The sequence below is a fragment of the Acinonyx jubatus genome, chromosome E4 (assembly GCF_027475565.1).
Source record: "Acinonyx jubatus isolate Ajub_Pintada_27869175 chromosome E4, VMU_Ajub_asm_v1.0, whole genome shotgun sequence".
In the NCBI taxonomy this organism is placed as follows: domain Eukaryota; kingdom Metazoa; phylum Chordata; class Mammalia; order Carnivora; family Felidae; genus Acinonyx; species Acinonyx jubatus.
This window is the reverse complement of record NC_069395.1, coordinates 48,294,461-48,319,928: the sequence shown is the minus strand read 5'-3', so window position 1 is coordinate 48,319,928 and position 25,468 is coordinate 48,294,461. Positions and strand designations below refer to the sequence as shown.

General features: G+C 49.7%; 1 long non-coding RNA gene across 2 annotated transcripts in view; it reads left to right on the top strand.

The window, feature by feature from the left end:
* Positions 1–18,072: 18,072 nt before the first annotated feature.
* Positions 18,073–25,468, top strand: part of LOC113603801 (uncharacterized) — a 44,404-nt gene continuing 37,008 nt past the window's right edge. Inside the window, exon 1 of one of the 2 annotated variants that reach the window (XR_003425511.2) lies at positions 18,073–18,389. This is a non-coding gene — a long non-coding RNA (uncharacterized LOC113603801). The remainder of the gene's footprint in view (positions 18,390–25,468) is intronic. The other variant, XR_008293076.1, reaches the window with a different exon arrangement.

The following is a 25,468-nucleotide window of genomic DNA, read 5'->3' as shown; positions in this document are numbered from 1 at the left end:
CAAAACTTAACATGGATTTACTGTATGCCAGTAATCGTACTCCCAAGTGTATACCCCAAAGAACTGAAAACATGCCCAGATAAAAACGTGTGCGCGAATAGCAGCATTATTCATAATGGCTAAAAGATGGAAACAACGCAAATGTCCATCAGCTGGTAACGAATGGATAAACAAAAACGTGGTCTCTCTATACAACGCAACATTATTCAGCGGTGAAAAGGGATAAAATACTGACACACGCTACAACATTGATGAGCCTTGAAGACACTGTGCCAGGTGAAAGAAGACAGCCACAAAAGACTACACTTTGTATGATTTCATTTACGTGAAAAGTCCAGAGTCGTTCAATCTACAGAACTAGAAAATAGATTGGTGATTGCCAGGGGCTGAGGGAGGGGAAGTGGACATGGGACTTCTTTGGAGAAGTGATCAAAATGTCCTGGAATTAGATAGTGGCAGTGGTTGTCCAACTCTGTGAATATGCTATAAACTAACCAATTGTACACTTGAAAAGGGTGAGTTTTACAATGTGAGTTACATCACACACAAAAAACTGATCAAGCTGTATGTACACTTGGGATTTGTATCCTTTGCCCTATGTGTGTTATGCCTTAATACTAACTTTACCTTAAAAGTGAAGGTGCCACACTAGTCTGTTGTTCTGGCTCCTGATTCAAAAGAAAATCCCAGGGGCACCTGGGTGGCTCGGTCAGTTAAGCATCATATTCTTGATCTCGGCTCGGGTCTTGATCTCAGGGTTGTGAGTTCAAGCCCTGTGCTGGGCTTCACTCTGGACGTGAAACCTACTTATATATAAAAAAAAATCCCAGCCACTAGCCAAAACGCTGCCTCCTCTGTGGTGGCCTCCTTGCCTCCCTCCTCTGAGTTCCTTCGGCATTTAATGCCAACACCCCGCTTACTACTTGTTATTTTTGGAGCCTGGCCAGAGTGTGGCGCATGGACCAGCATCACTCGGGAACTAGTTAGATCTGCAGCATCTAGGCCCCCCAGGCCTACTCTGCATTTTAATGAGGTACCCAGGTAATCTGTATGCACATTCAAATTTGAGAAGAACGGCTTCCCCCACCACGCTCCTGATGCCAACAAAAGAGATTTTAAGCGCCTCAAGACTGTCTTTGTCTCCACCGACTCTGTGATGATAAATACTTGTTGATTCAGAGGTCACACATGTTGTCCCCTAAGAATGCTCAGTGGCATCAGAATACAGCCAGTGCCTACTCTGACTTTGAGACCAGAACAGACTAAAATTTGGGGTTACTTTGGTCAGAGAGGAGAATAGGTAAACTTCTGACATTCAGGGTCAGATCTCCAAATACCATTTCCCACTGAAAGCAATGAGGGCTCCTTGGACAAATGGCCGATTCTGGATCTGGGCAGACAATGTACAAGAGGAGGTTTGTACAAAATTTAAGAGACTTCTCAGCTCCTGTCTAAAGGATTCAGGAGCCAAATAGAAGGGACTCCCACTGGCCAACAAAGGGCCACGTGAGCATCAGTATCAATACTGACTACAAGGAATTGAAACACATCAAATGTATTAAAACCTTATGAATTAACAGTAATACTCAAAAAAGCAAAACAGAACTTTGTTCACTGTTGCAGGATGCTAGGAAAGCAACTCATTGTTTTGAAAATGGTAAATAAAGGGGGGAAATCAAGCAATTATCCTGGGTGTCAAATAATAGGTAATTGTATCTGTCATCCCTCCCTCACCCATAAGCTGGAATACTTCTATGAAGGAGAAATGCTGGAATTAGATAATCGCTATTTTAAAATGTTTAATGAACCAAAAGATTCAAGCACTGCTCCTCTGTAGCATCCAATATCACGGAAAGAGACGACCAGACATCATGTGCCTCCTGTTGGAAGAATAGAGCATCACTAACACCAAACCTGAATCTCATTAAGTGCTAGAGCGTGCCAATTTACAGGGAAAATAGGGGCACAGAGCATGTTAAATTACACCATAAGGAGAGCATCAGCAAAGTCTAGATTGTGGGCAAATCTCCTGGATAAACAACACTGTGTCTTCAGCAAACTTCAAGGAAAAAAAAAAAAAAAGACAGTAGATTAAAATAGCCTTAAAAGTTTTATCAACCAATTTCAACATGCGAACCTCATTTGGACCTTGATTCAAACTATTTTTAATTTTTTTATTATTGAAGTATAGTTAATACCCAGTGTTATTTTAGCCTCAGGGGTACAACATAGTGACTTGAGAATTCTATTTATTACTCTGTGCTCACCACGGTGTGGTCACCATCTGTCACCACACATCGTTATTACAATATTATTAACTATATTCCCCTTCTGTACTTCTCATTTCTGTGACTTATTTATTTTATAACTGGAAGTTTATAACCTCTTAATCCTCTTTCCCTATTTTGCCCACCCTTCTCCCCCCTGGCAACTACCAGTTTGTTCTGTATGTTTCAAGACTCTGTTTCTGGTGTTTTGTTTGTTTTGATGTTTAGATCCTGCATGTACGTGTAATCATATGGTATTTGTCTTCCTGTCTGACTTATTCCACTTAGCATACTACCCTCTAGGTCCGTCCAGGTTGTTACAAATGGCAAGATGTCACTCTTTTTTATGGCTGAGTGATACTCAAACTATTTTTTTAAATCTGTTTATGGTCATTTTGAGACATCGGGAAATCTGAACAGTAGGAATTGCTGTTAATTTGTTTTGATGTCTGATAGAATTGTGGTTATGTTACAAAAAGAATTCTTGTTGAATGATTTACTAAAACTTTTACAGATGAAACGGTCTGGCATCTGGGATTTGCTTCAAAGTAATAGAAGATGGACTACATTGATGCGGGTAGGGTATGGGACCAGTTTGGCCATTGTTGTCCTGGGTGGGGGGGGGCGGTCAGGTGTGTGACAGTTCATGATGCTGTTCTGTCTACTTTTGTGTATGTTCAAAAGTCTCTAAAATTTAAAAAGCTAAAACAGGGGTGCCTGGGTGGCTCAGCTGGCTAAGTGTCCAATTTCAGCTCAGGTCATGATCTCACAGTCCATGAGTTCAAGCCCTGCGTTGGGCTCTGGGCTGACAGCTCAGAGCCTGGAGACTGCTTCCGCTTCTGTGTCTCCCTCTCTCTGCCCTTCCCCTGATCATGCTGGCTCTCTTTCTCTCAAAAAAATAATAAACATTAAAAAAAAATTTTTTTTAATAAAACACAAACAAAAGATCTATAATAAAGTGTTGAAAACTTAGTATAAGCAAAACAAGACAGACTTTAGGTCAAGGATCCAAAACTGTGTAAGAATAAGACGATCTTTCTTGTCTCATTCTCAGCCTACTTTCCCGTAGTTAGAGTTTTTATAACGTCATCACTTCCTTCAGAGGATGCCGCAGAAACCTAAAATGTATCGAAATCGGGGAGAAAGAATTGGAAACAGAAATAATTGCAGAAGATTTGGGGTCAGGAATGAGCAGAGCTGAGTTCACACCAGAAGCCCAAGACCGAAGGCTCGAGCCAGGCTGCAGACATGTTCAGCACGAGCTGGCGATGAAAACAGGATGTCTGGTTAGCATCCTTCTCCCTAACAGGATCGAGTGTTAGAAGCCTGGGTCTCCCCAGTGGCTGCACATTCCAGTCACCTGCGGAGCTCTAGGAAACCTGCCCCCCACCCCCCACCCCCATTAAAGGGGCTCTCAGCAGGAGGCCGTGCTCCCCAGGTGACCCCCAGGCGCAGCCGGATTTGAGGCTCTCTGTGTCCCAGGCACGCTTGGGACTTTAGCTCTTCCGCACATGCTTAGCCACAGCTGGGAAATGGTGGCAGCCACTGCCGGCTAAATGACGAAGCAAGGTGATGAGTGAAACGCTGGGCGTCAACTTCATTCTGTTTGCTGTGAGTCACTTGAGGTCATTAGGAGCCACTGTCCGACCTGAGTCACTTCTCCCCCCGGGTCTCTGGGCTGTGGCTGAGATCCGAGTGGGCCAGAGCTTGGCTCCTCGGGTGGCGCAGGTTCCAGCAACTTGTCACGTCCCAAGGGCAAACAGCTGCTGGAGGAGCCCCGAGGAGGAGGCTCGTGGGTCGGCCTCCTGCTGGGTGCCGGGCCATGAGTCAAGCCCGAGTGACAGCCAGTGGGCAGTGAGCAGCGCCAAGGGGGGCTTCTCTGTGACCCATCAGCCACATCCCTCCCGCAGGATCTGTGCCTGGCCCTGAGTGACTCCCGTCAGTGACACGGTAGAGAACTCGACTGGCCCGACCGACAGGGAACAGAGAGACTTGAAGTAAATGTGTCAGGAGCCTCGGATCCCTGGCAGGGGGGGTGGGGGAGGGCAGTTTCTAAGCAATCGGGACACACTGTGTGATTCCAGTTTCCTAGGTGCCCTTCCCGGGCATTAGCTGGGGCTCTGAGCAGGGCCCCCGCTGCAAGCTCCTTGCCCGGTGGCGGTGGGATGGACAGAGCCTTCCCCAGCTCAGTGCCACTTGCCCTCGACTGCCACTTTCAGGCCCATGTAGCCCAGAGGCAAGGCTCCTACCCCACCCAGGATCTGTGACTAAGTTGACCTTCTACCCTACTCTCCTGCTCCAGGCGTGACCCCTTTGCCTCAGCCCCACCCGAGGTTACCAGCCCAGCATTGCTCATGCCCCACCCCCCAGCCTGGGGTCCTTCTCTCTTGACCTCTCAAGAAGTTTCCTTCTGCGACAGACCTACCGGGTGCCACCTAGTCTCCTCGGGACCTTCCCCCCTCTGACCGTGGCCCCAGAGGTACCCGTGTCTCCTGCTACCAGGCGACAATAAGGCAGGGATTTGTAAGCAATCGAACGAGCGATGAGAAGTTTAAGACCCTCCAAGAACTTCAAGCAAGCCATCTTTGGTGAGGCAGGGTCCATGGGAGGCCAGGGGAGGGCAAAGTGTTGTGCGAGGACTATGCAATTAGAACGGCTTCCTGGAGGAGGCTGGGCTTGAAGCAGGTAAGGGGGACGGGCTGGATATTAGAACTGTGCTGAGAACTGGTGGGACTGGGCAGCCGGTACACGGTGATGGGAGAAAAGTCCGTGGCAAAGGGGCTCTGAGAACGCTTGTGGGCAGGCAAGAATGATACCCACAACGGATACCCAGCAGAGCATGGAAGTGATGGCTGAGCCAGCCACGACCCTCTAGTGGCTGGATTGGTGGTGGGGGGCGGGGGGTGCAGTCTGGGGTCTCCTGGGACAAGACCGGGGTAATGAGGGGCAGGTGGCATTTGTGTTGGGGGTGGGGGCTCAGGGCAGCGGCCGCTCACCAACCAGGATGGAAGGGGCTGGGTGTGAGTAATGTTCACTGACTGAACTGAAGCTCTCCCCAGCCTGTGTGTGGGGCAGTAGCCACGAGATGTGAGCTCAGCGCTCAGACACTGTGATGGGGCGCCTTAGCCACAGAGGACACGGTTGTGAGTCAGGAGCACCAGCTGTCCCTCCTTCTTGAACAGGATTATGTTCCAGGGTAGCACAGAGGGCCCAGAGGGCAGCCACTGCTTTCGGGAAGCTGAGACGTCTCTTGCCTGGCCCAGCCATCACCCGAGCACAGCCCAGGCCCCACCCCAGAGAAGCCGGGAGCCTCACAGCCCGTCTCTGACTCAGAGGCTTGCGGTCCCCTTGGAGTCAGACTCCAGCCTTGGTTGGTCTTGTGAAGTCGTGAAAACTTCAAGGACAATGAGGAGGTCTGATGGCTTGTCACACCTCACTGCAGAGCAGAAAAATCCACAGATTGTCCCTGGAACGCGATGGTGGCTGTTACAACCCCTGCGATTGGGTGTGGCCCTCCTCTTTACAGAGGCACGAACATTCAGAGGCATCGGTGGGGATCTGGCAGGGGTCGCAGAGCAAGACTTGGACAGGCCGGGAATGCTAAGGTCGGGGACGGGGAGGAGAAGAATCTCCACCCTGTGACTCTGCGCGGGGCGAGACGACAGCTGAAAGCCCAGCAACAGCCACACAGCGCGAGTGCCCGGAGGCTGGTGTGATGTCAGCAGGGAGGGAACGCACCGAGTGGACATGGAGACCCACGCAGACGCGTGTCAGTGGGGAGGCTGGGGGCCACGCTGGGGACACGGGCAGGCCCCGTGGCAGGCCAAGGCCACGCCACTGCTGAGACAGCCGCCACCAGACATGGATCGCTGCCTTCATGGTGGTCCCTGGGCCTAGTGCCATAACTGTAAATACATTCTCTCCTATCTCTGTACCTTTCCCCTGGCAGGTCGGAGCCCCAGGTGGCCGGACCAGGAGAGCAAGGTTGGTGGGGGAGAAAGTGCCTGGTGCCTTCAGCTTCCAGGGGGCCTGATGGGTCCTGCCTCCCCCGTCCCGGGGTCCACACAGGGTGATTAGCCCCAGAGAGGATGGGTCCTGGGAGTTGGGGGCAGCAGAAACAGACAAGCACAGCATCAGTTGTGCACTATCCACAAGAAGCAATCTTGTCGATGGAAACAGTGGCCTGAGCAAGTCTTGTCTTTAAACTTAGAAAATACCCAGATTATAACCTCACCTATGGATGAATGAAAGAGCAAACGACTTTGTGTGAGTATATTCTTCTATTCCACATGGGGCCACATTCAAAGCAAACATTTACAAGTGCAGCACTGGGGGGTGGAGGGGGGCTGGTGGGTGGCTGGGGAGGTCCGCTCTACACAGACATTTAAAAATGACTCAAATCTCACCCTCCAGGGAGTTTGCTTTTCCAATGGTGCGGTTTCTACTTCATGCAGACGGAGAGGGTGGTGATGTATGGAGACTTGTCAGAGGTCCGTCAGGCCCTACCAGATGTGGTGACATCTGGTTGTTGCTGGGGGAGGGAGGCCTGATGGTAACGCCGGAATGGTCTGTGGGTGGCTCCTGAGGGCCCAGGAACACCCTGAAATTGTGTAGAAAACGTCATGTGTGTGTACATGTAATTTTTCTGGAGCAAGGTCAGATCTTTCATGGGATCCTCAGATGAAAACAAGGACTGCTCTAGAATGATACTTCTACAACACTTTCCTGATGCCCCCTGAGGCCTGATAGGATGCTCTGAAAGATCACTTTCTATCCCACCCTTTCAAGTCGGGCATTTAATCCCACCTGCTAGCCTCCTGCTGTCCTCACTCTTGGCTGGAGTTAACACTCCAGACCCAGGTGCTCCCTCCCTGCCACCCGGAGCCAGAATCACACCCTAACTGGAATGTTGAAAAGTCATCTCATCTGAACACATCTAAGCTGAAGCTCTCGATTCATGTTGCACACCCCCCCCCCCTTAAAAGCTCCATTCTTCCCCAGTCTTCCCTATCACGGTTAATGATATTCTTCTTTTTTATAAAGAGGGAGAGCTGCTGGGGTGTCTGGGTGGATCAGTCGGTTGAGCGACTCTTGATTTCAGCTCAGGTCATGATCTTGCAGTTCCTGGGATCAAGCACCATGTTGCACTCCCGCCCTGACATCGTGGAGCGTGGAGCCTGCTTGGGACTCATTCTCTCTCTCTCTATCTCTCTCCCCACCCCCCACCCCCGCCCCTCCCCTGCCGGAGCTATCTGTTTCTCTCAAAATAAATAAACATTTAAAATAAAAGAGGAAGGGCACCTGGGTGGCTCAGTCGGTTAAACATCCAACTTCGGCTCAGGTCATGATCTCGCAGTCTGTGAGTTCCAGCCCAGTGTCGGGCTCTATGCTGACAGCTCAGAGCCTGGAGCCTGCTTCAGATTCTGTGTCTCCCTCTCGCTGACCCTCCCCCATGCATGCTCTGTCTCTCTCTGTCTCAAAAATAAACATTAAAAAAATTTTTTTAAATAAAAGAGGGAGAACTGTTAAACTCTGGGTTCAAATCCCAGCTTTTCTACTTGCTGTGTGACTTCATGCATATTGATTAAACTCTCTGTGCCTCAACTTCCTCTTCTATAAAATGGGGATAATAATACATAGTTCAGAGGAGTGTTGTGAGATTTAAACGGCCTTCAAAGATGTCAAGGGTTTAGAGGAGTGTCTGCCTAACAATGAATATTAGCAATTGTCATTCTTCTAGTTGCTCCAAAGTCCTGAGAATGAGCCTTTCTTCCTTTCCCTTCCACATCGCGTCCCAATCCATCAGAGATTCCCATCCATTCCGCCTTCAGATCCGTATCGGAAATCTGGTCCGTCTCCATCACTGCTGGCCTTGTCCAAGCCACAGCGCCCTCCCACACGGCCGCCCTGCTTCTGTTATTCCCATTCAACCCACCTGCGCCCCCCACAGGGCAGCCAGAAGGATCTTTTGCAAATGTAAATCAGATCATAGCCCACCTTTGCGGACTCAGAACATACATCACACCCCTTATTACAGCGGACAGGACCCTGCCCGCTCTGGCCCTCGCCCACCTCTCACGCCTCGCCTCCTACCACTTCCCTTCCTCCCTTGGCTCCCCTCTGCCTAGAACAATTCCAGAGTAGAGGAGGGGCAATCAGGGGCTGTGCGCTTAGGGTGAGGGGAATTCCTCTGGGGACGTGGCATGTGGGCACACTTGAATAAGTGTTGGAGAGAGCCATACAAACGCCTGGTGTGGGGGAGCACGCATGCACGCATACATTTCTTTGCAGTGACCTGATTGTCTTACAAATGGTGCAGCCCCTATACCCCCGCGGGGAGGCGAGCACAGTTCTAGGGTAGCCTCAGGCCTGGGGATGGACGGGTGCGCTGGAGGGGCTCTGCCCTGGCTGCCGACGACCACCTTCCTCCTCCCACATCAGCCAGACGCAGCGTGAGGAGCCTGTGGGCCCGAGGACAAGCCCGGTGGATTCAGGTGTTTTTTAGCGCCTGGCCTGAAGCAGCACCCTCAGGGCAACGAGGCACAACACCCTCCAGTTCCCCAAGCCCCCTTCCCCCTCTCTGAGCCCTTCTCTGCTCCCACAGCTAAGCGGAAAATACCCCTTCGCTTTTCGGAGGCCAGGAGAGACGGGCACCGAGACCGTAGCGAGCCGCCCTGCCCCGGGGGAGGGTGCGGTGCGCTGGGCGGCTTCCGTCTAGGTGACAGGGGCTGAAGTGTAAAGGGAAGGGGCAGTTCAGTGAATAAATGCATGTTCGTCAGTCATGTTCAGCCCGGGACTCCAAGACACCGACTGGTGATAGTCTGGATTCTGCCACCGGCTGTAAAAGTCCAGTGGCCCAGAATATGCACACTTGGGGAAATTTAAAGCGCCATTGAAATAGTAGAAGTTACCGTCTTCGTCTGCACTGTTGGCATTACTACCATTCCAGTTTCTTCTTTTGCTAAAAGTGGATTCGTTCCTGGCACAGAATGATAGCAACATTATACCGAGCGTTGCTCGGCGCCAGGCATTGTTCTTAATCGTCTGGGTGTTCAGCCCGCCGTGGGAGGGAGCCGCGATCGCGGGGGCGTGCAGTTCCCGCCGCGCCCACTGGGTGGCGCAGGCACCGCACTTTGTCTGGAGCCGGGTGCCCGCCGCGCCCGACCGACCACGGGATCCCCATCTGCGACCCTGGACCCCGGTGCCCAGTCCGGACCGGGCAGGCCTCTGAGGCCTCACCAGGCCTCGGGCTCTGACAATGGCCTTCCCTTTGGAAGAACCTCCTGGGGGATTCCCATCTCACAGAGCAGGTTTCAAGGCCACGGGCTTGGCCACACACACCTGGAATGCGGGGGGGGGGGGGGGGGGGGGGGCAGTGAGAATGTAGGGGGTGGAGGGAGGGAGATGGGGGTGGGGAGCAGTGGCGCCACACACCTTGTCAGGTAAGGCCCGGGTCTGCCGGCCCCTTCCCCCCCCCCCCCCCCTTTCCCCCAGGTGTCCTTGCTTGGCATTTTCTCCAGAGTTCCCAGAGTCCTGTGGGAAATGGCCCTCTTCTGTCCTGACCCTTCCTCCACATCTGGGCAATGAACCATTTGCCCGGTTTGAATTTGATTTTCAGCTTGTGACAAGAGAAACCGGTGAAGCTGAGGCACTGGAGCTTCCTGTGAACACCAGCCAGCAAGCAAGTGGACCTGGAACAAGTCAGTACCTGGGGATTTACGGACTCCTCCAGCGTAAACCCCTTGGGGCACTAACCACCTTCTGCTTCTTTGGTACATCCTCCCAACACCTAGGATGCTTCGGTACCCGCAGGGGGCTGGTGAACGCTCTTTGTCTGACAGTGTAATCGGGAGCTGGAGAGCACATCAGGACAACTGGGCCGGGGCTAGTTGTGTCAAATGCAGATACATTCTTAAAGGTTCTAATTCAGGAAGATGAAGATGGGACCCAGGAGTCTGCATGTTTAACAAGCCACCTTTCCCGCAAAGGGATTCTGAGGCACTAGAATGTGACGAAAATATGACCGCACTTGGACAAATATCACCAAAGCTTTTAGGAACCACTGTACCACGAGAAGCTTGGAGTCCACAGTCCCACCTTCCTTTCTGAGCCTGGCCTCCGGCTTGATGTGGCTTCCCCTCCTCCTCCGCCCCTCAGTTTTCCCAGGCCTCCTTTTGTTTGTTTGTGTTTCTGACCTCCCTGGAATGTTGAACCTGATTTCTTCAGAAGGTAAGCTCTTCATTCGCATCAACCTGGACTCTTAGGAAGCTTCAAAACCCTTGTGCAGCGTGAGATGAACTCCATGATAAATGAAGTTTTGCTTTTGTAGCCAGTCTTCTAGAACCTGCATTCTGCAACCACTTCATTTTCTTTTCTTCTTTTTTAATTTTCTTAGCGTTTATTTATTTTTGAGAGAGAGAGAGAGCGTGTGCGCAAGCGAGAGAGGGGCAGAGAGAGAGAGGGAGACACAGAATCCAAAGCAGGCTCCAGGGTCTGAGCGGTCAGCACCAAGCCCAACGTGGGACTTGAACCCACAAACTGTGAGATCATGACCTGAGCCAAAGTCGGACGCTTGGGGCGCCTGGGTGGCTCAGTCGGTTAAGCGTCCGACTTCGACTCAGGTCACGATCTCGCAGTCCGTGAGTTCGAGCCCCGCGTCCGGCTCTGTGCTGACAGCTAGGATCCTGGAGCCTGTTTCAGATTCTGTGTGTCCTTCTCTCTCTGACCCTCCCCCGTTCATGCTCTGTCTCTCTCTGTCTCAAAAATAAATAAACGTTAAAAAAAAATTATCATTCAAAGTCGGACGCTTACTTGACTGAGCCACCCAGGCACCCCCATTTTCTTAAGTGGAAGAGTTTTGATCTGAGCCTAAACCACCCCCACTCCTCCCCCCCCCGCAATTCTCTGAGCTTCCTGACCTGCAGATATCAGGGCTGTCAATCACAATGACTAATTTCTAGACTCTTCGTGGAATTAGGGGGCAGATTTATGTATGTATGTTTGTATGTATTTGAAATAAATTAGGAAATGCCCACATCTCTTTATCTCCTGGAAGAATGTGACGTAAGTGCATTTCTTTGGGGTTTATTTTTCCTCAGCTCAACCTTCCATCATAAAAATAGAAGGTTGGGCGACAAATAAATCATACTGAAAGTCTTCAGTTGGGCATTTGATATTGTATTGTTAAGAGGCATATTTTATAATTGCTCTGATAATACCAGGGATGATGTTTGTGACAGTGAGTCAACAGCACCTTCCCTGCTGGTGTCTGTCCTCTAATAACCCTGTGGGATGGATACACGGCACCACGAGGGGATCATCACAGAACATTAATAAGGTGGGAGGCTGAGTGCTGGCGCTGGGAGCCTTCAGAGACAGAAAGCAGGAGCTAGGCCAGACAGACCCATTGTGTCTGTGCTTTGAGAGAGACGTGAGAAGTGGAAAATGGTCTCTTACCTTCCCAGCAAATATAGGGCCTGCCTTGCTCAGAATTTCCTCTGACTTTGGGAGACCCTGGCTGCCTGATTACACGGAGTCAGGGCAAGGCCGAAACCGTCCATGAGAGTGCAGGAAAATGAATGTCCTCTCAACACTCAGAGTGCTGATGGGGTCTGCGTGGGGTGAGAGAATTTGGGGGAGGGTCGTAACGGAGCTCCCCAAGCATCTGGAACCCTCTAGAAGACTGGGCGGGTCCATTGCAGTCACTTTCCAGGAGTTATACCTTGAAGTTAAATTTGGCAATGTTTTTGCCAATGTCTAATGAGGCTTCGGGAGAGAGTGCATTTCCTTCTTCATTGGCAGGATGCTGAACTTGCTGGAACCATCTCTGCTACGGCCACAGAGACAGTGGTTCAGTTTTATTTGCTACTCACAGAGAGCTTGCTCTGGGACAGCCCAGAGAGGTCTGGGGACCCCCTCTCCCCCCCCACCCCCCCACCCCGCGGCGGACCACACAAAGGGAAGTGCACACCCAGATCTTCCAGGAAGCCGCTGGGTTCCAGGACAGGGACTCTTAAGGATTTATTTTGACCACCCGAGTGCCAGGTGTCCCGTTTCCACTTCTTTAAATTTCCCAGAATCCTTGAGAGGTGTCCGTGTGATTGCCCGCTTACAGATGAGGAACTGGAGGCTGCAGGAGGCCAATGACTTGGCCCCAAGTCACAATCCCCTGCTGAATATGGTGCCACCCACCTGGGCAGCCTGGGTGCCTATGACATTGAGAGCTTCAGTAAGTGCACGTGCAGCGAGGGACAGAAGGCAGGTTCGGGGACCAAGCCCGTTGTGATTCATGGTCCAAATTCTTTCCACCGTAGTTGAAAAGCCACGATGGAGATTTCAGCTTTTTTACTAGAGACCCAAGAAATCTGTGTCCCTACCTCCTCTGCTTTCATTCTGGAGCTGCGTAAGCCAATGATCATGTCATGCCCTAAACTAAAGAATAAACTCCATAGTTATAAACACACATTCCAGAGGACAAGCCCGGCCGGTGGGGGAGCAAGTATCCACAGGACAGCTGCACGGAGCCTTGGGATTTATGTCTCAAGTCACCATCGGGGCTTCCCGGAATGGCATTTTAGAGTAAGAGAGAACCAAAGCATTCCCACTCTGCTTTGTTACTTGTCATAACACCAAGCAGATGACCAATGGGATAATTCTGGGCCACACTTGAAAGGCCGGGAGGAAAGCACCTGAGTAGTGTTGGCACAATTCAAAGCAGCCTGTCTCGGGCAAGACATTTTGCTTCTGAAACATCTGAAACCATCTTGGCCCTCAAGTGTGGCACAGTTGATCTAAACGTGTTAGAAACCATTGTAGTGCGAGACAGGGAGTGGTGGTCTTTAAGGAGGATGTCTTCATTTTGGACATTTTGGAAATAAGGTGGGCGGAAAGCGGAGGTCTTGCCCAAATGGTTTTCCAGACAAAAACTTTTAAAAAGGTCCCAGAAAAATACATGATGAGACTGACAATAACATAGAAGAAGGCCATTCCAAATTCTAATTAAAACTATAACAGATATTCCTCTACTTTGTTTGAGACCCGGTTTAGGTCCCACCTCCTCCAGGCAGGCTCTTGTAGCAACGCTAGCATCGAAGCTCTCTCCTGTCTTTGACCTCATCTAAAGTTTTTATAATGTGTAGGATATTCCACAGTGTTCAAAACAATCCATTCTTATATTTGCTTAAACTTCGTTCTCCAGCACCCAGTGTGGGGTCAGGGACTACATCTTCTGTGAAAATGATAATTCTAGTAAGCACTGCCTTTAGATCCAGGCAAGAGATCCCTTTCAAGGGATAAGCTCATACCCTCCCTTCTAGAACATTTTCCAGGACCCAGGACCTCTTCCTGGCATCCCAGGTGTATCTTCCCTGGGTGGACCATGTTGCCAGTCCATGGAATGGCCAGGGGCGGCCACTCGCAGAGTCTGCTGGGATGCAGAACTGGGTGTCCACACACCTGTACGAGAGAGGTTTCATGGCCCCAGAGCCTTTCTTCTCCCCTGGGAAGAAAAGAGGGCTGGGCTGCAGACCGGGCACCAGGGACCACCTCCCGGTGCCACCACATTCTAGTATGGAGTTTCAAAGAGGCCAAGAATTCTACATTTGAACTGGACTTTCCAGCCTCTGTTGCTCTGAGAGAGGCAATGAGATCAATGGGCAGCAGTTGCCTGGGGCTTGGCTTGGAGTGGGAGGGGCGGGAGAGGTCTCCCAGCAGGAGGAATGCGGGCTGCCAGTAACTCTTCCTCCAGGTCCCACACATGTTGGAGGCAGCTTGGGTATGTCCCGGCTGGCTCAGTCCCTGAATGCTGTGTTTAACCCTCATCTTGCTATGGCTAAAACCCATCTGGAGCCAAGAAACGAGTCTCCAAAGAAATGAAATGCCTAGCTTAAAAGGAAAACCATGGGGAAGTTCTGAATAAGGAACTTAAGAAAAACAAAGTGGAAATTACAGGTCCCTGTGATGAATTCAAAGATTGTTCCAAGGTGGAGAGTAATGTTAAATGAGGGAGTTTAAGGCAAAGGCGGGGGGGGGGGGGGGGGGGGGTTGGGTAGTGGCAGGTAGGAGAGAAAGACATCTGACACTGAACTGAGAATGTACCAAGGCTCCGTCTCAAACAAATGTGCGTTATGTGTTGTAAGTGTTCTGTATGCTGCTATAGTGATTTAAAATGCACACAACTTCATCCTTTTAGGCACCACCCATTAAAATGTGGGCAGGTACACACAGTTAGCCTGGACTGTCACTCTCTTCTACACACTTAAAAGATTTACTAAGAAAACTCAGAGAACAAACAAGAGTACAAGGGGAATGTTAGGTTTAATTAAGCAATCAGCTCTTTAAAGGACTTCAGCACAATAATTGTTGGTATGTGAATGTGCCATGAATTATAAATGAGTCATCTGTTCTTTGAAGAAGACAGAACAGGATCTCTTCTTGGAAGGACTTGGGGAGCACTCTGAGTTGTTGAAAGGTAGCAAATTGCATTTCGTGCTCATCAGGCAATAATTACAGTGTCCTTTTAAGCCTAACAACAACAGGGAACATCTGTTAGGTGTTTATTACATGTGGGCCCTTGGTTGAGTGCCTTCCAGACGTTTGGCCCTCACCATAGGCCTATGGAGTACCGGATACTAGTATTACAGCCATTTCACAGATGAAGAAACTGAGGCCCTTGGCACCTTGCCCAAATTACCCAGCTACAGGCGCAATGTGCTCTGTGCCCTTAAAACTTCACTGTCTGGTATTTAAGGTTGTACATTTTCTAATTGTATTATGTTCAGGCCAGCTTCGTCTCCCAGCTGATCCAAATTCGGCGAGCTTCACTAAAATAATATCAAGTGTTTTTCTGGCCAATGAACTATTGTCATGTATTATAATAGGAATGAGGGGGAAACTCACTGTCTTACGGAACACCCAGTCCGCACTTGGGAATCGACTGCCCAAAGAGAATGCTTGTTTCCAGATTGTAGTGTAGTATTTATTATGCCTGAACAATGACCGGAACAGTGATGATTTTGTAACAAAACCTCAGGGAAGCTATTAACAAGTTGGCATTTCTAATTTGTGTGGAAATGCTCATTTTATGTATCAGAAAATTATAGCAATGGTGTTCACTTAATTAAGAATTGATACTGTGGAAGGGAATTTTGTGTGTGTGTGAAATTCGTAATATTGCAGACGAACATGAACGGGAACGCAAAAGAACATTGGTTAAATATCTAAATGTCAGCTTATTTTCCTTTGAACTTCTCACGTTACATGGTTTGAGAGCTGCTTAACAAAGGAATTGTATAAATGCATTGTATCACTTTACAAGATGTGTTTTAGGACAAATTCATGTAAGTAGGAACTGCACTAGGTTTGTAAATAGCCCCAAAGAAAAAGACTTCCAACTTTTGACAACAACTAAGGAAACTACCCGTGTATTACAAGGCAGGTTAAGATCTAATAGCTTTTTCAACTGCCAATAAAGCGCGGGCACGGCTTTACCTGTGTGATAGGTATTATAAAACCAAAAGAATGAGAGTGGTTTGAATGAGAAGGGATCTGAGAAAGGCAGAGAATTTGAGGAAAGCTGGAAACTTGAAGGAGACAAACAAAATGGGAAGCGGGGCAGAGAAGAACACCCGCCTTTGGTGGCTGACTCCCACACTGTCACCAGGAAACGATGTTCATGTGCTGGGAGCTCTGGTTATCTGCTGGCTCCAAGTGCCCACAGGCGGGTGTGCCACTGCATGGCCCAGCCGCCCCAAGCCACCTCACTTCAAGGTCTGGATTCATTTGTTCACAGTAAGCATTTGTTTTACAGGAATTTTGTACCAGGTGCTGGGCTGGGTCAGGGGACACACCCATGAACAAGGATTGCAGGTCCTTGGCCTCTTGGAGCTGACATTCTGGTCAGAGGGACCAGTCTGCAAACAAGGAGGTACGTCATTGTGAGAGTGGCAGATGGTGATCTGTGCTATGAAGAAAATAAAGCAAGCTAAGGGGAATGGGTGTGATGAAGAGGCAGGGGAGCTATTTAAATAGGTGATTAGGAAGGCATCTCTGAAGTCATGACCTCTTAGTAGGGAAGGAGCCAGCCATGGGAAGCTCCATGGGGAGAGCACTCCAGGTAGATCAAGCGCTAAGGCCCCAGGGCAGGAAGGGGCTGGATGAATTTGAGGACAAGCAAGAAGGTGCCAATACAGCTGAACTGTAGAAGGGGAGTGAGTAGAAGTCACAGAGGCCAGGTCACGGGGCCTTCCAAGCCATGGCCGGATTTATCGGATTCCCTTCCCAGAGGAGCGGGAAGTCATCGGAAGGTCTTAAGCAGGGAAGCGGGAAGACCAATTTACATTTCTCCAATATGACCCTGTCTAGACGGGGTTATAGGAAGAGGAGAGTAAGGAGATGAATGAAGCGGTGACTAGTCACGGCCTCCACCTTCTTGGCCAAGAGATGAGTCCGACAGTGGGCTCTGTGACCTGCTGGGGGGCTGAAGCCCATCTGTGGACTGCCTTTCTCTGTGAGAGTTGGAGAAGGGCACACTCGCCCCCCTCTCTGTGGAGATGAGCTACATGCTGCCACCGGGGGGAGCCAGAGAAGGGGGTGGGCAGCATCAGGGCCACACCCCAACTCCCCGAGGCCTGGGAGGTGGGGCGGGGGAGAGGGGCTGCCAGGTCCCAGCAGCTCTTCCTCCCCTTCTGGGCTTGGACCAGGAAGCTCTAACAGCCACAGAGAGGACGGTAGACTCCGGCCTTGGATCTGAACGTGGGTGGGACCCAAGAGGAGGCAAGCAGAGATGGCATGAGCTTTGGTGCAAGGCTCTCAGGCAGGGAGGACTCCGTGACCCTGGCAGGAGGACAGTTGCATGTTTTCTGTCCCAACATCCAAGTTACTCGTTTTCCCAGGCGATGCTGTGGGACCTGTGAGCAGTACAGCAGCTAACCATTCTTTGTAAAAAAAAAAAAAAAAAAAAAAAAAAAAAATCAGAGTGATGTTTAAACAAAGAAAGAAACGAGAAAACAAACAAGGACAGTGCCTTAGGGTGTATAACATATGGAGCAAAGCAAAATTAATTTGCAAGGATTTCCTTTAAAATGTAGGGAATGGGGTCACCTGGGTAGCTCATCTGTTAAACCTCAAACTCTTGATTTTGGCTCGGGTCATGATCTCACGGTTTTGTTAGGTTCTTGGGTCTGGGCCCCACTTGGGGCTCTGCACTGACAGCATGGAGCCTGCTTGGAATTCTCTATCCCTCTCTCTCTGCCCCTCCCCCACTCACACATGTGCTTGCTCGCTCTCAAAATAAACATTGAAAAATAAAATAAAACGTAGGGAAAGATCCTGAACACGTCCTACGCATTCTAGTGGAAATTAATAAAGATGAACAAATTTCACAAATATTGTCTGTATTGTGTGCGTGGTGTCCTCGTTAGTTTATCGTAGTGGATGCGGCATGTTGGGAGGTTTTCACAGCTGCTCTCCTCCCTCTAGCCCCGGCTCTGGTTTTCCCACAAGGGTCCAAGTTCTCCCACCACGAACTGTCTTGTCTACCACAGAAGTCGCAGCCTCAGCCCCTGCAAGGGGGGGGGGGGGGGGGGGCGGGGGGGTGGTCAGGGTGAGGTCAGGGGTTCAGTCTGGAATGACTGAGGTCAGGGTGGCTCCTGGGCACACAGGGTGAGGACCCTGAAGCAGTCGCGGTGGTGAGACGTGGAAGGAGGTGGGGCACGCTTCACGTGAAGGCAGGGAGGCTCCTCGTCCCTTCCCAGGCGCTGCTGCCCTTCCATGTGGTCTTCGCCTCCGCCAGCCTGGTCTCGTCACAGAGGCCCGGAGTCCTCGCGGGACTAGGATCACCCTTCCGCCAAGCGCGAGAGACGCCCTCCACAAAGGGCCTCTAGAAAGTGCTGCGCGCCCGCGTGTGCGCATGCGCGTTAGCGTTGGTGCGCTCGCACTTCCCGCTCTTACTCAAGCTCCCTCACGTGAGACGCCGGTCCAGATGTCGCGCCGGGCTTCAGTTTGGTGTCAGCTACCAGCCTTTGCTCAGCCAGTCGCTGAGGCTTGTCCTCCTCACACAGTCCAGTCTGTCATGGTCACTGCCAAGAGTTCTTTCCCAGGCCGGGCAGCGTCTGGGTCCCTCAGGTAAGACCTCAGGTGGGCCATTCTCACCGGTTCACCTGGCACGTCTAGACACACCCACCCCCCCAGCCGGTCTCCCAGCCGAGCACCTAAAGCCGGGGTGAGATGGGCAGCCAAGGACAGGTTGGCTTAGCCTGCAGCAGACTCTCCTGGAGAGCTTGTTAAAAACTACATGTTCCTGGCCCCACCCCGCGGCGCCTCATTCACTAGGGCGGGGCCTGAGAATCTGCATTTCAAACTCCGGCACTAGCCCCGCCCCCGTGATTCTGACACGGCGACTGTCTGTCCCTAAACTGGATTAGGGCGAAGCAAAGCTGGAGGTCACGAGATTGGTGTGAGCTGCTCTGTGCGCGACGGATGGCAGAGGCCTGTAGGCACCAGGCCGCACCAGAGAGAGGAAGGGGAGGAGATGGACCCCAGGAACAGGAGGGAGCGGGGTTTGAGAAGATGGCCTCCTGCTGGATGGGGGAGGAAAGGAGGCCGGGGGCAGCCGCACTGCAGGCCCGGTGCTTTCCCAGGAGAGTGTGGGCTGTCACACCTGCAGTGGAGGCCCGCTCCCTCTCCTGCTGCGGGCTCTGGCCGGTTCTGCCCCCTGCCAGCAGCTCCCCGCTGGGGGACCAGCCAGGGCCCCTCCCTGGGAACACTCGAGTTACAGCCGCGCCTTGGCCTTGGCCGCAAACGCGGCCTCTCCATGGCCCCTGCCTGATAAAGTTACCACATTCGAAGTGTGACAGGTTTTTGGAAGAAGCCAGAATAGAAACCGTGGCTGACCCCAGGCCCTGGTCTCACTCAGTGGTAACAACAGCACCTGATGTTTCCACAACCCTCCTGTTTGGGGGGATTTAAAAATGCCTCAACCCCACATGGGCTTCATGACCCCAGATTTTTTTTCAAATGACATAGCCAACAGATGGGCACACAAAAGTGTAAAAGTTACTTTTCTTTTTCATCTGTTCGTTATGAAGTCGGAGGAACATTAGTCTGTTCTACAGATAGGGATCATTTCTGGATCTAAATGCCTTCCTAATTTTGGAGATTGTACCTTGATGCCGCTCTTTGCTTACAGAGTTGTCCTTTTAGACGATCCCCGTGGGTGATACCAGGGGCCTTAGAGAACCATTTTGCCCCCAGAAGCTCACCTGAGAAATTTACCTTCTGCTGGCTTTGTGTTCATGCAGAGCACCTGGTTTAGGGCTCCACCCACAATGGTAACCTCCGAAGGGCTGCTGACCCTCACTGTGGGTCTAGGCTCCAAGGGAAGGGGTGCTGAGCCTTCGGCCCAAAGACTTCATGGAGATTATGAGATCCTTCCACAGATGAGGTAGGAAATGGGGATTTGGGTCAAAGTGGTTATCTGAACTCCCTAGAAAAAAGTATCTGGGGCAAAGTTTGTGTGCTAAGGCTTAATTGGCACATGCAGTAGTTATGAAAGCAGCCAGAGTGAGAAGAAAAGGCAGGCAGGCAGGAAAGCACATGTAAGGGGGTGTATTACCAACCTAGCCGCAGCGTCACCGAGAAAGGCAGCCTTTTGCTTGATTACACAGCATGTCTTCCAGATGGGCCAAGTGGATCCTTCACACTTCAGAGTGTGAGAGAAGGAAAGGGAATTTATGTGCTGGCTCTTTCCTGTCCTCTTGTCGATGTTCTCTCCAGGGTGCGTTCGTTCTTTCCCCAGTTTGGAGCTGTGTTACCTAGCCTTTCCAGTAGTCCCTGGCGAAGCCAGATCTCATGTCCCACATTTCACTTATTCAGACTTGGCCTCGTGTTAGGCATGATAAAACACTTACAGAAGCCCAGTGTTCACTCGGGAGTATGAGGAACAGCAGCTGAGGCCAGGGGACGGAGGAGGGGGGGGGAGGGGGCGAGCAGTCCTGGGAGATACATGCCCGAAGCTGGGCTCGGTGACAAACAAGGAGTCAGGGATTTTTGAAAGGATGTTATTCTTTTGTCTTGCCACTGAAATTGTGGCCCCATTGGACCTCCAAATGCCATTTGCAACTTATTCCTTCCTCTGGACTCACATCTGTCTTTAGTAACATATGTCAGTGAGAAGCAAAGTCCTGGAGAAGTAGCGGGGTAAAAAATTCACATACCCTCACTTCGCAAACCACCGCATCCCATTTCTGCACCATGCTCTAATACTTACTGTGTGACCTCGTGGAAGTCACTTAACCTCTGAGACGATATGACAATTTCATGGGAGTCAACGTAATGCATACAACATAGGGTCCTTTTGCGAAATCAATGAAACAAACAAATGTATAAGCTCTTTCAAAACTCTGGTGTGATCTGGTGATGAGCTGTTATTCTTACTTCCCTTCTTCCTGCAGCACCACACCATCCCTCTTGAGACACTTGTGGCTTCTTTCTGGGACTCCTGACCTTGGGCCTGGCTATGTGTCTAGCAGGTCTCCCTCCATTCTGACCGCCAACTGTTCTGCCCCTTCAAGCTCATCTGTCCCTTGAAACCACCTCTCCTGGACATTCTTTTAGGGAGAGTCTTGACATTCATATCAGGGATCTGTTAGCTATAATGCTTTGCTAGGGCGAGGATTTCGCAATTTCACAATAAAAGGAGCTTTCTTTTGAAACAATGAGTAAGCTTTCCACGAGTACCAACATGTCGGGAACCATAAGAGCTTGCATGAGAAAAGCTGGCGTTCCTGTGTCCTAGAGCCTTTGCATCAGGCTGAAAAGAAGCAAGGTCAGCGTGTTCATTTCATGGCTAAGCCTTTTGTCTCCCTTAATGTCCTTTCCTATGTATCGTCTCCTTTTAGCTCCCAGTAACCCCTACAAAGAAGAAAGGGCATCTCCATCTTCCAGTGGAGGAAGCAGAAGTTCAGAAAAACTGACTGATTTGCCCAAGGCCCAGAACAGCCAGTCTGAGGCCAGGCAAAACAAGAAACTGTGTCTTCTGGTTCCAAGCATTTTCTATTAAATGCTGCTGTTATTTGTTTTGGCTTGTTCTTACTCCCTTTATTCTTGGTTTTCACAGCGACTTCCTTCTGCAGGGAAAGTGTCCTGGCTCCTACCAGGTGCTTGTATTCTGGGTAACACAATTTCTTTAATTCACCAAGAAAGTCAGTCATAGAACCATCAGCTGTGAGGGGTCAACCCGAGACCACAAGGCCAGCCTCCTGCCCTTAGCTCGGTGGAGGCCTAAACCACGTTTCCTGGCTGGTTGAGGGACCCTTGGGATGCCATGACCTGCCCCACAGTTGAGAACAGAAGAAAGGTCTCAGTATCTGTCAACTCAGCCTCATGTTTTGGGGCTCCCCTTGGGATGGGGGTACCTATGCCCCACTCTCACCCCTGAGACATCATGGCCAGGCTGGGTAACTACAGGTCTTTTATTGTGCTGACTGTTGTTCTGCTGGTTTCTGGTTGAGGGGACTGTGCAAAGCAGTGGTATTTTGAGAGGAGGTCTGGGGGTGGAGTGGAGTGAGTAGGGGGCGATGGCAGGGGAGGCGGGAAAGGAGATTGAGAGAGGACGTTGGGAGAAAGCAGAGATGCCAATGGTGATGGAATGTGGCTCTGTGTTTTCCGTTTACTCCTTTTGTTTCCTTGTGAAAGGTTCTGTCGGACTTATGTTATAAACTGGTGCTTCAGGAGTTGGGTGTGTGTGTGTGTGTGTGTGTGTGTGTGTGTGTGTGAGAAGTGGGATGGCACTAGCTGGGCATGAGATTAAAGCAGGGGCAGCCTAAATGCTCCTAGTCACATGCAGGTCACAAAATACTGGCCTACGTCATCAGGGCATCAGTCTCTGAATCTAAAGATAGATGTTTATCAAGAATTCCTCCTTTATATCAATTCCAAATCGTTCCTCTTTTAACTCAAATTTAAGTCCATTTCTTTTGGTTTGGCTCAAGTCAAATCCTTGCCAGCAGACCAAACTTTGACTCACAAAATCCAGAACTGCAGAGTAGCTGAGGAAGGAAGATGTGGCTGGAGTCCAGCTGTGGAAAATGCAGGAGACTGTTACAGAGGCTGGGGCTGTTGCCCAGCTATTACTGCTCTGTAGGAAAACTAGTGAATCATTCCCACTCGGTGAATATAGGGGAAGCCAGAAACACCTGGCTTTTCCAGTGGTAGAAGTTCGGATGTTGAGTGACACCAATCTGAAGGAGTCAACAACACTGACCACAGTATGGAACAATGGCATTCATCATTATTTCAAATGTATCCAGAATTTGTCAGTCACCATTTTATCTCCTCTGCCCCATTCTGCCTCACGTGCCAGTCCCTCTTCTGTCTCTACGGGTGATGGCCAGACCTAAGCCCATACCTACTTGTTCAGCATGAAAGCCTTCCTCACTTGTAAACACAGTCCCTTCTTGTTAAGCTAAGGGTGTTGTGTGCAGAAACACACCAAGTGCTTGCCTTGGTCCTTTCAGCTGTTACAACAAAATGCCACGGACTGGGTGGCTTGTAAACAACAGAAGATAATTTCTTATAGTTCTAGAGGCTGAAAATCTGAGGTCAGGGTGCCAGCATGCTCGGATGAAGACCTCTTCCAGGTCACAAACTTCTCATTGTATCCTCACATGGTGGAAGGGGCTAGGGAGCTCTGTGGGCTCCTTTTATTATGAGGGACACTAACCCGTGTCTTGAGGGCCCAGCCCTCATGACCTAATCCCTTCCCAAAGACCCCGCCTCCTAAAACCGTCGCGGTGGGCCTTAGGATTTAGCATATGAATCTGGGAGGGGCACAGACCAAAGCAGTGCTATAGTTTGCAAATTTAGTGTCTACCTCCATACAGGGCCCCCACCTCTAAAGGTGACTAGGTTTTTGCTGTATGTGTTTTTTAAAATGAAGATGCAAATATTTATCCATATACACAAATGTGTAGGTTGTACATTTACAGATCAAAGGCAGGGAAGGTAACTAGGTCTTAAATGACAATAACCTATCTGTTTTTGAGGACCATTGTTTTTGTGTGTGTTTTTTTTTTTTTTATCAGCTACCATTTAGATTTCAAGGCACATTTTCTCATTTCACTTGACACATGAGAAAATTGTTGCCAGCTAGTTGAGCGGTAAGGTGAACTTGACTGTGATAATGGGACACAGCTCAGCAAAGACAGCAAGGTCAGCTGACCAGTGTTCTGTTCTCCTGTGCATGCTATATCTACTGACGTGGTTCAGGATCACCTCTTTGTTCTCCAAAGGACTATCAGATTAGCACCAGCATGGTCCAAGAATGTCTTTTGTACAATTAACCGGTAAGATTCAAAGAGGTTGATTAATATTTAAAATTAATCCCAGAAAGCTAACTTTGCATGGAGCTGTCAGCCTAAATTCCTTTCTCAGATGGGTCTAGAGATTCTTGGGCAGCTAGGGAAAATATCTTGCACAGAACATAATCTGTTGAAATCTCTATTCCTGCTATGCCTACTGTATCAGTCAGATCAGCTAGAGATGCTACAGTAAAAAACAGACCCCCAATCTTAGGATTTATGCAACTGAAGTTTATAGCTCACTATAGGTTTGGGCACTTATCCAGGGCAACTGTCCTCACATGTTGACTCAACATTCCATCCAGATTTCTTGCTCTTGCTTGTCAATACACACTTCCCTGATTGCCACGACAGGGAAAGAGCAAGGATGAGCAAGTCAATGCTTCCAGCTGGAAGTGACATGTGTCACATTTCATCTGCATAAACAAGTCCCATGGCCACACCGAACTCTAGGCAGACAGGTGTATCTCTTACTGGTTTCTGTAAAACAAACCACCCAAACTTATGTTTTTAACAACACAGCTTATTATTTCTCGTGTTTCTGTAAGTAGGCTGGGCAACTCTTTTGCTGGTTTTACCCGGGTTTGCTCATACAGCTGTTTTTGGCTGGAGGATCAGATGGGCTGAATTAATGTCCTAGATTCACGTGTCTGGCAGTTGGTGCTGGCTGTTGGCTGGGTGCCTCGGTTCTTCGCCACATGGTTTCCCATCCTCCAGGAGGCTTAACTGACTTCCTTACACGATAGTCTCAGGACGGTGTTCCAAGATGACAAAGGCAAGAGCTACAAGGTCTCTTAAACCTGAGCTCCAGAACCCACACAATACTTCTGCCACATCCTGTTGGTCAAGGTCAGTTACAAGGTCAGCCCAGATTCAAAGAATGGGGAAATAGTCTCTTGATGGAAAGAGTTATAGTTATCGTAGCCATGTGTTTTGATCTATTTCAGCAGGGAACGTGTACAGTCTCTTCTTGTTATTTGTGGTAGTTAGGTACTATAAAGTCATTGAGAACACTGAATTAGAGAATATTGAGCCATTGCTTCTAGGAGGGAATACAGGGTTAGGTTCCTGTGAGCCTCTGGATACAGCATTTTCATCAAGTGGTCAATACATGACCTTGTTTTATGTGAGCATCTATTTATTAACACCTTATTTAGTATATATTGTTGAGTCATGGCTAACAGCTCTGTAACTCCTGCCTAAATGAAGCTTATTTAATATGTATTTTCTCCATAAGACACATCACAGCCTTCTTGTGCTTAGGAACACTAGAAAACATTTCAACATTACACTTGGGGGCCATTTAAATATGAAATCACCGGGGCGCGTGGGTGGCTCAGTCGGTTAAGCGGCCGACTTCAGCTCAGGTCATGATCTCGCGGTCCATGAGTTCAAGCCCCGCGTCGGGCTCTGTGCTGACCGCTCAGAGCCTGGAGCCTGTTTCGGATTGTGTGTCTCCCTCTCTCTGACCCTCCCCCATTCATGCTCTGTCTCTGTCTGTCTCAAAAATAAATAAACGTTAAAAAAAATTAAAAAAAAAATATGAAATCACCAACAAAAAGTACAAAAATGTGAAAAAAAATGCCATGAACTAGCCCCCCAAAAGGACATGTCTGTAGTATAAGAGCTGAAACAAGAAGGCAAAACAACACCTTTGTTTTACCTCAGCAGGGAGTGTGTGTGGTGGGGGGGAGGTGGGTACAAATCAGATTTGTCCCCACTCCGCACATGTCCACGAATGACCATGAAGGCAGGGTGAGCATTGATTTGGAGGTTACAAATAAATTGTAGCAAGTAGGCACATTTTCAAGTGTAGAACCCACAAATAATGAGCATTGACTGTGT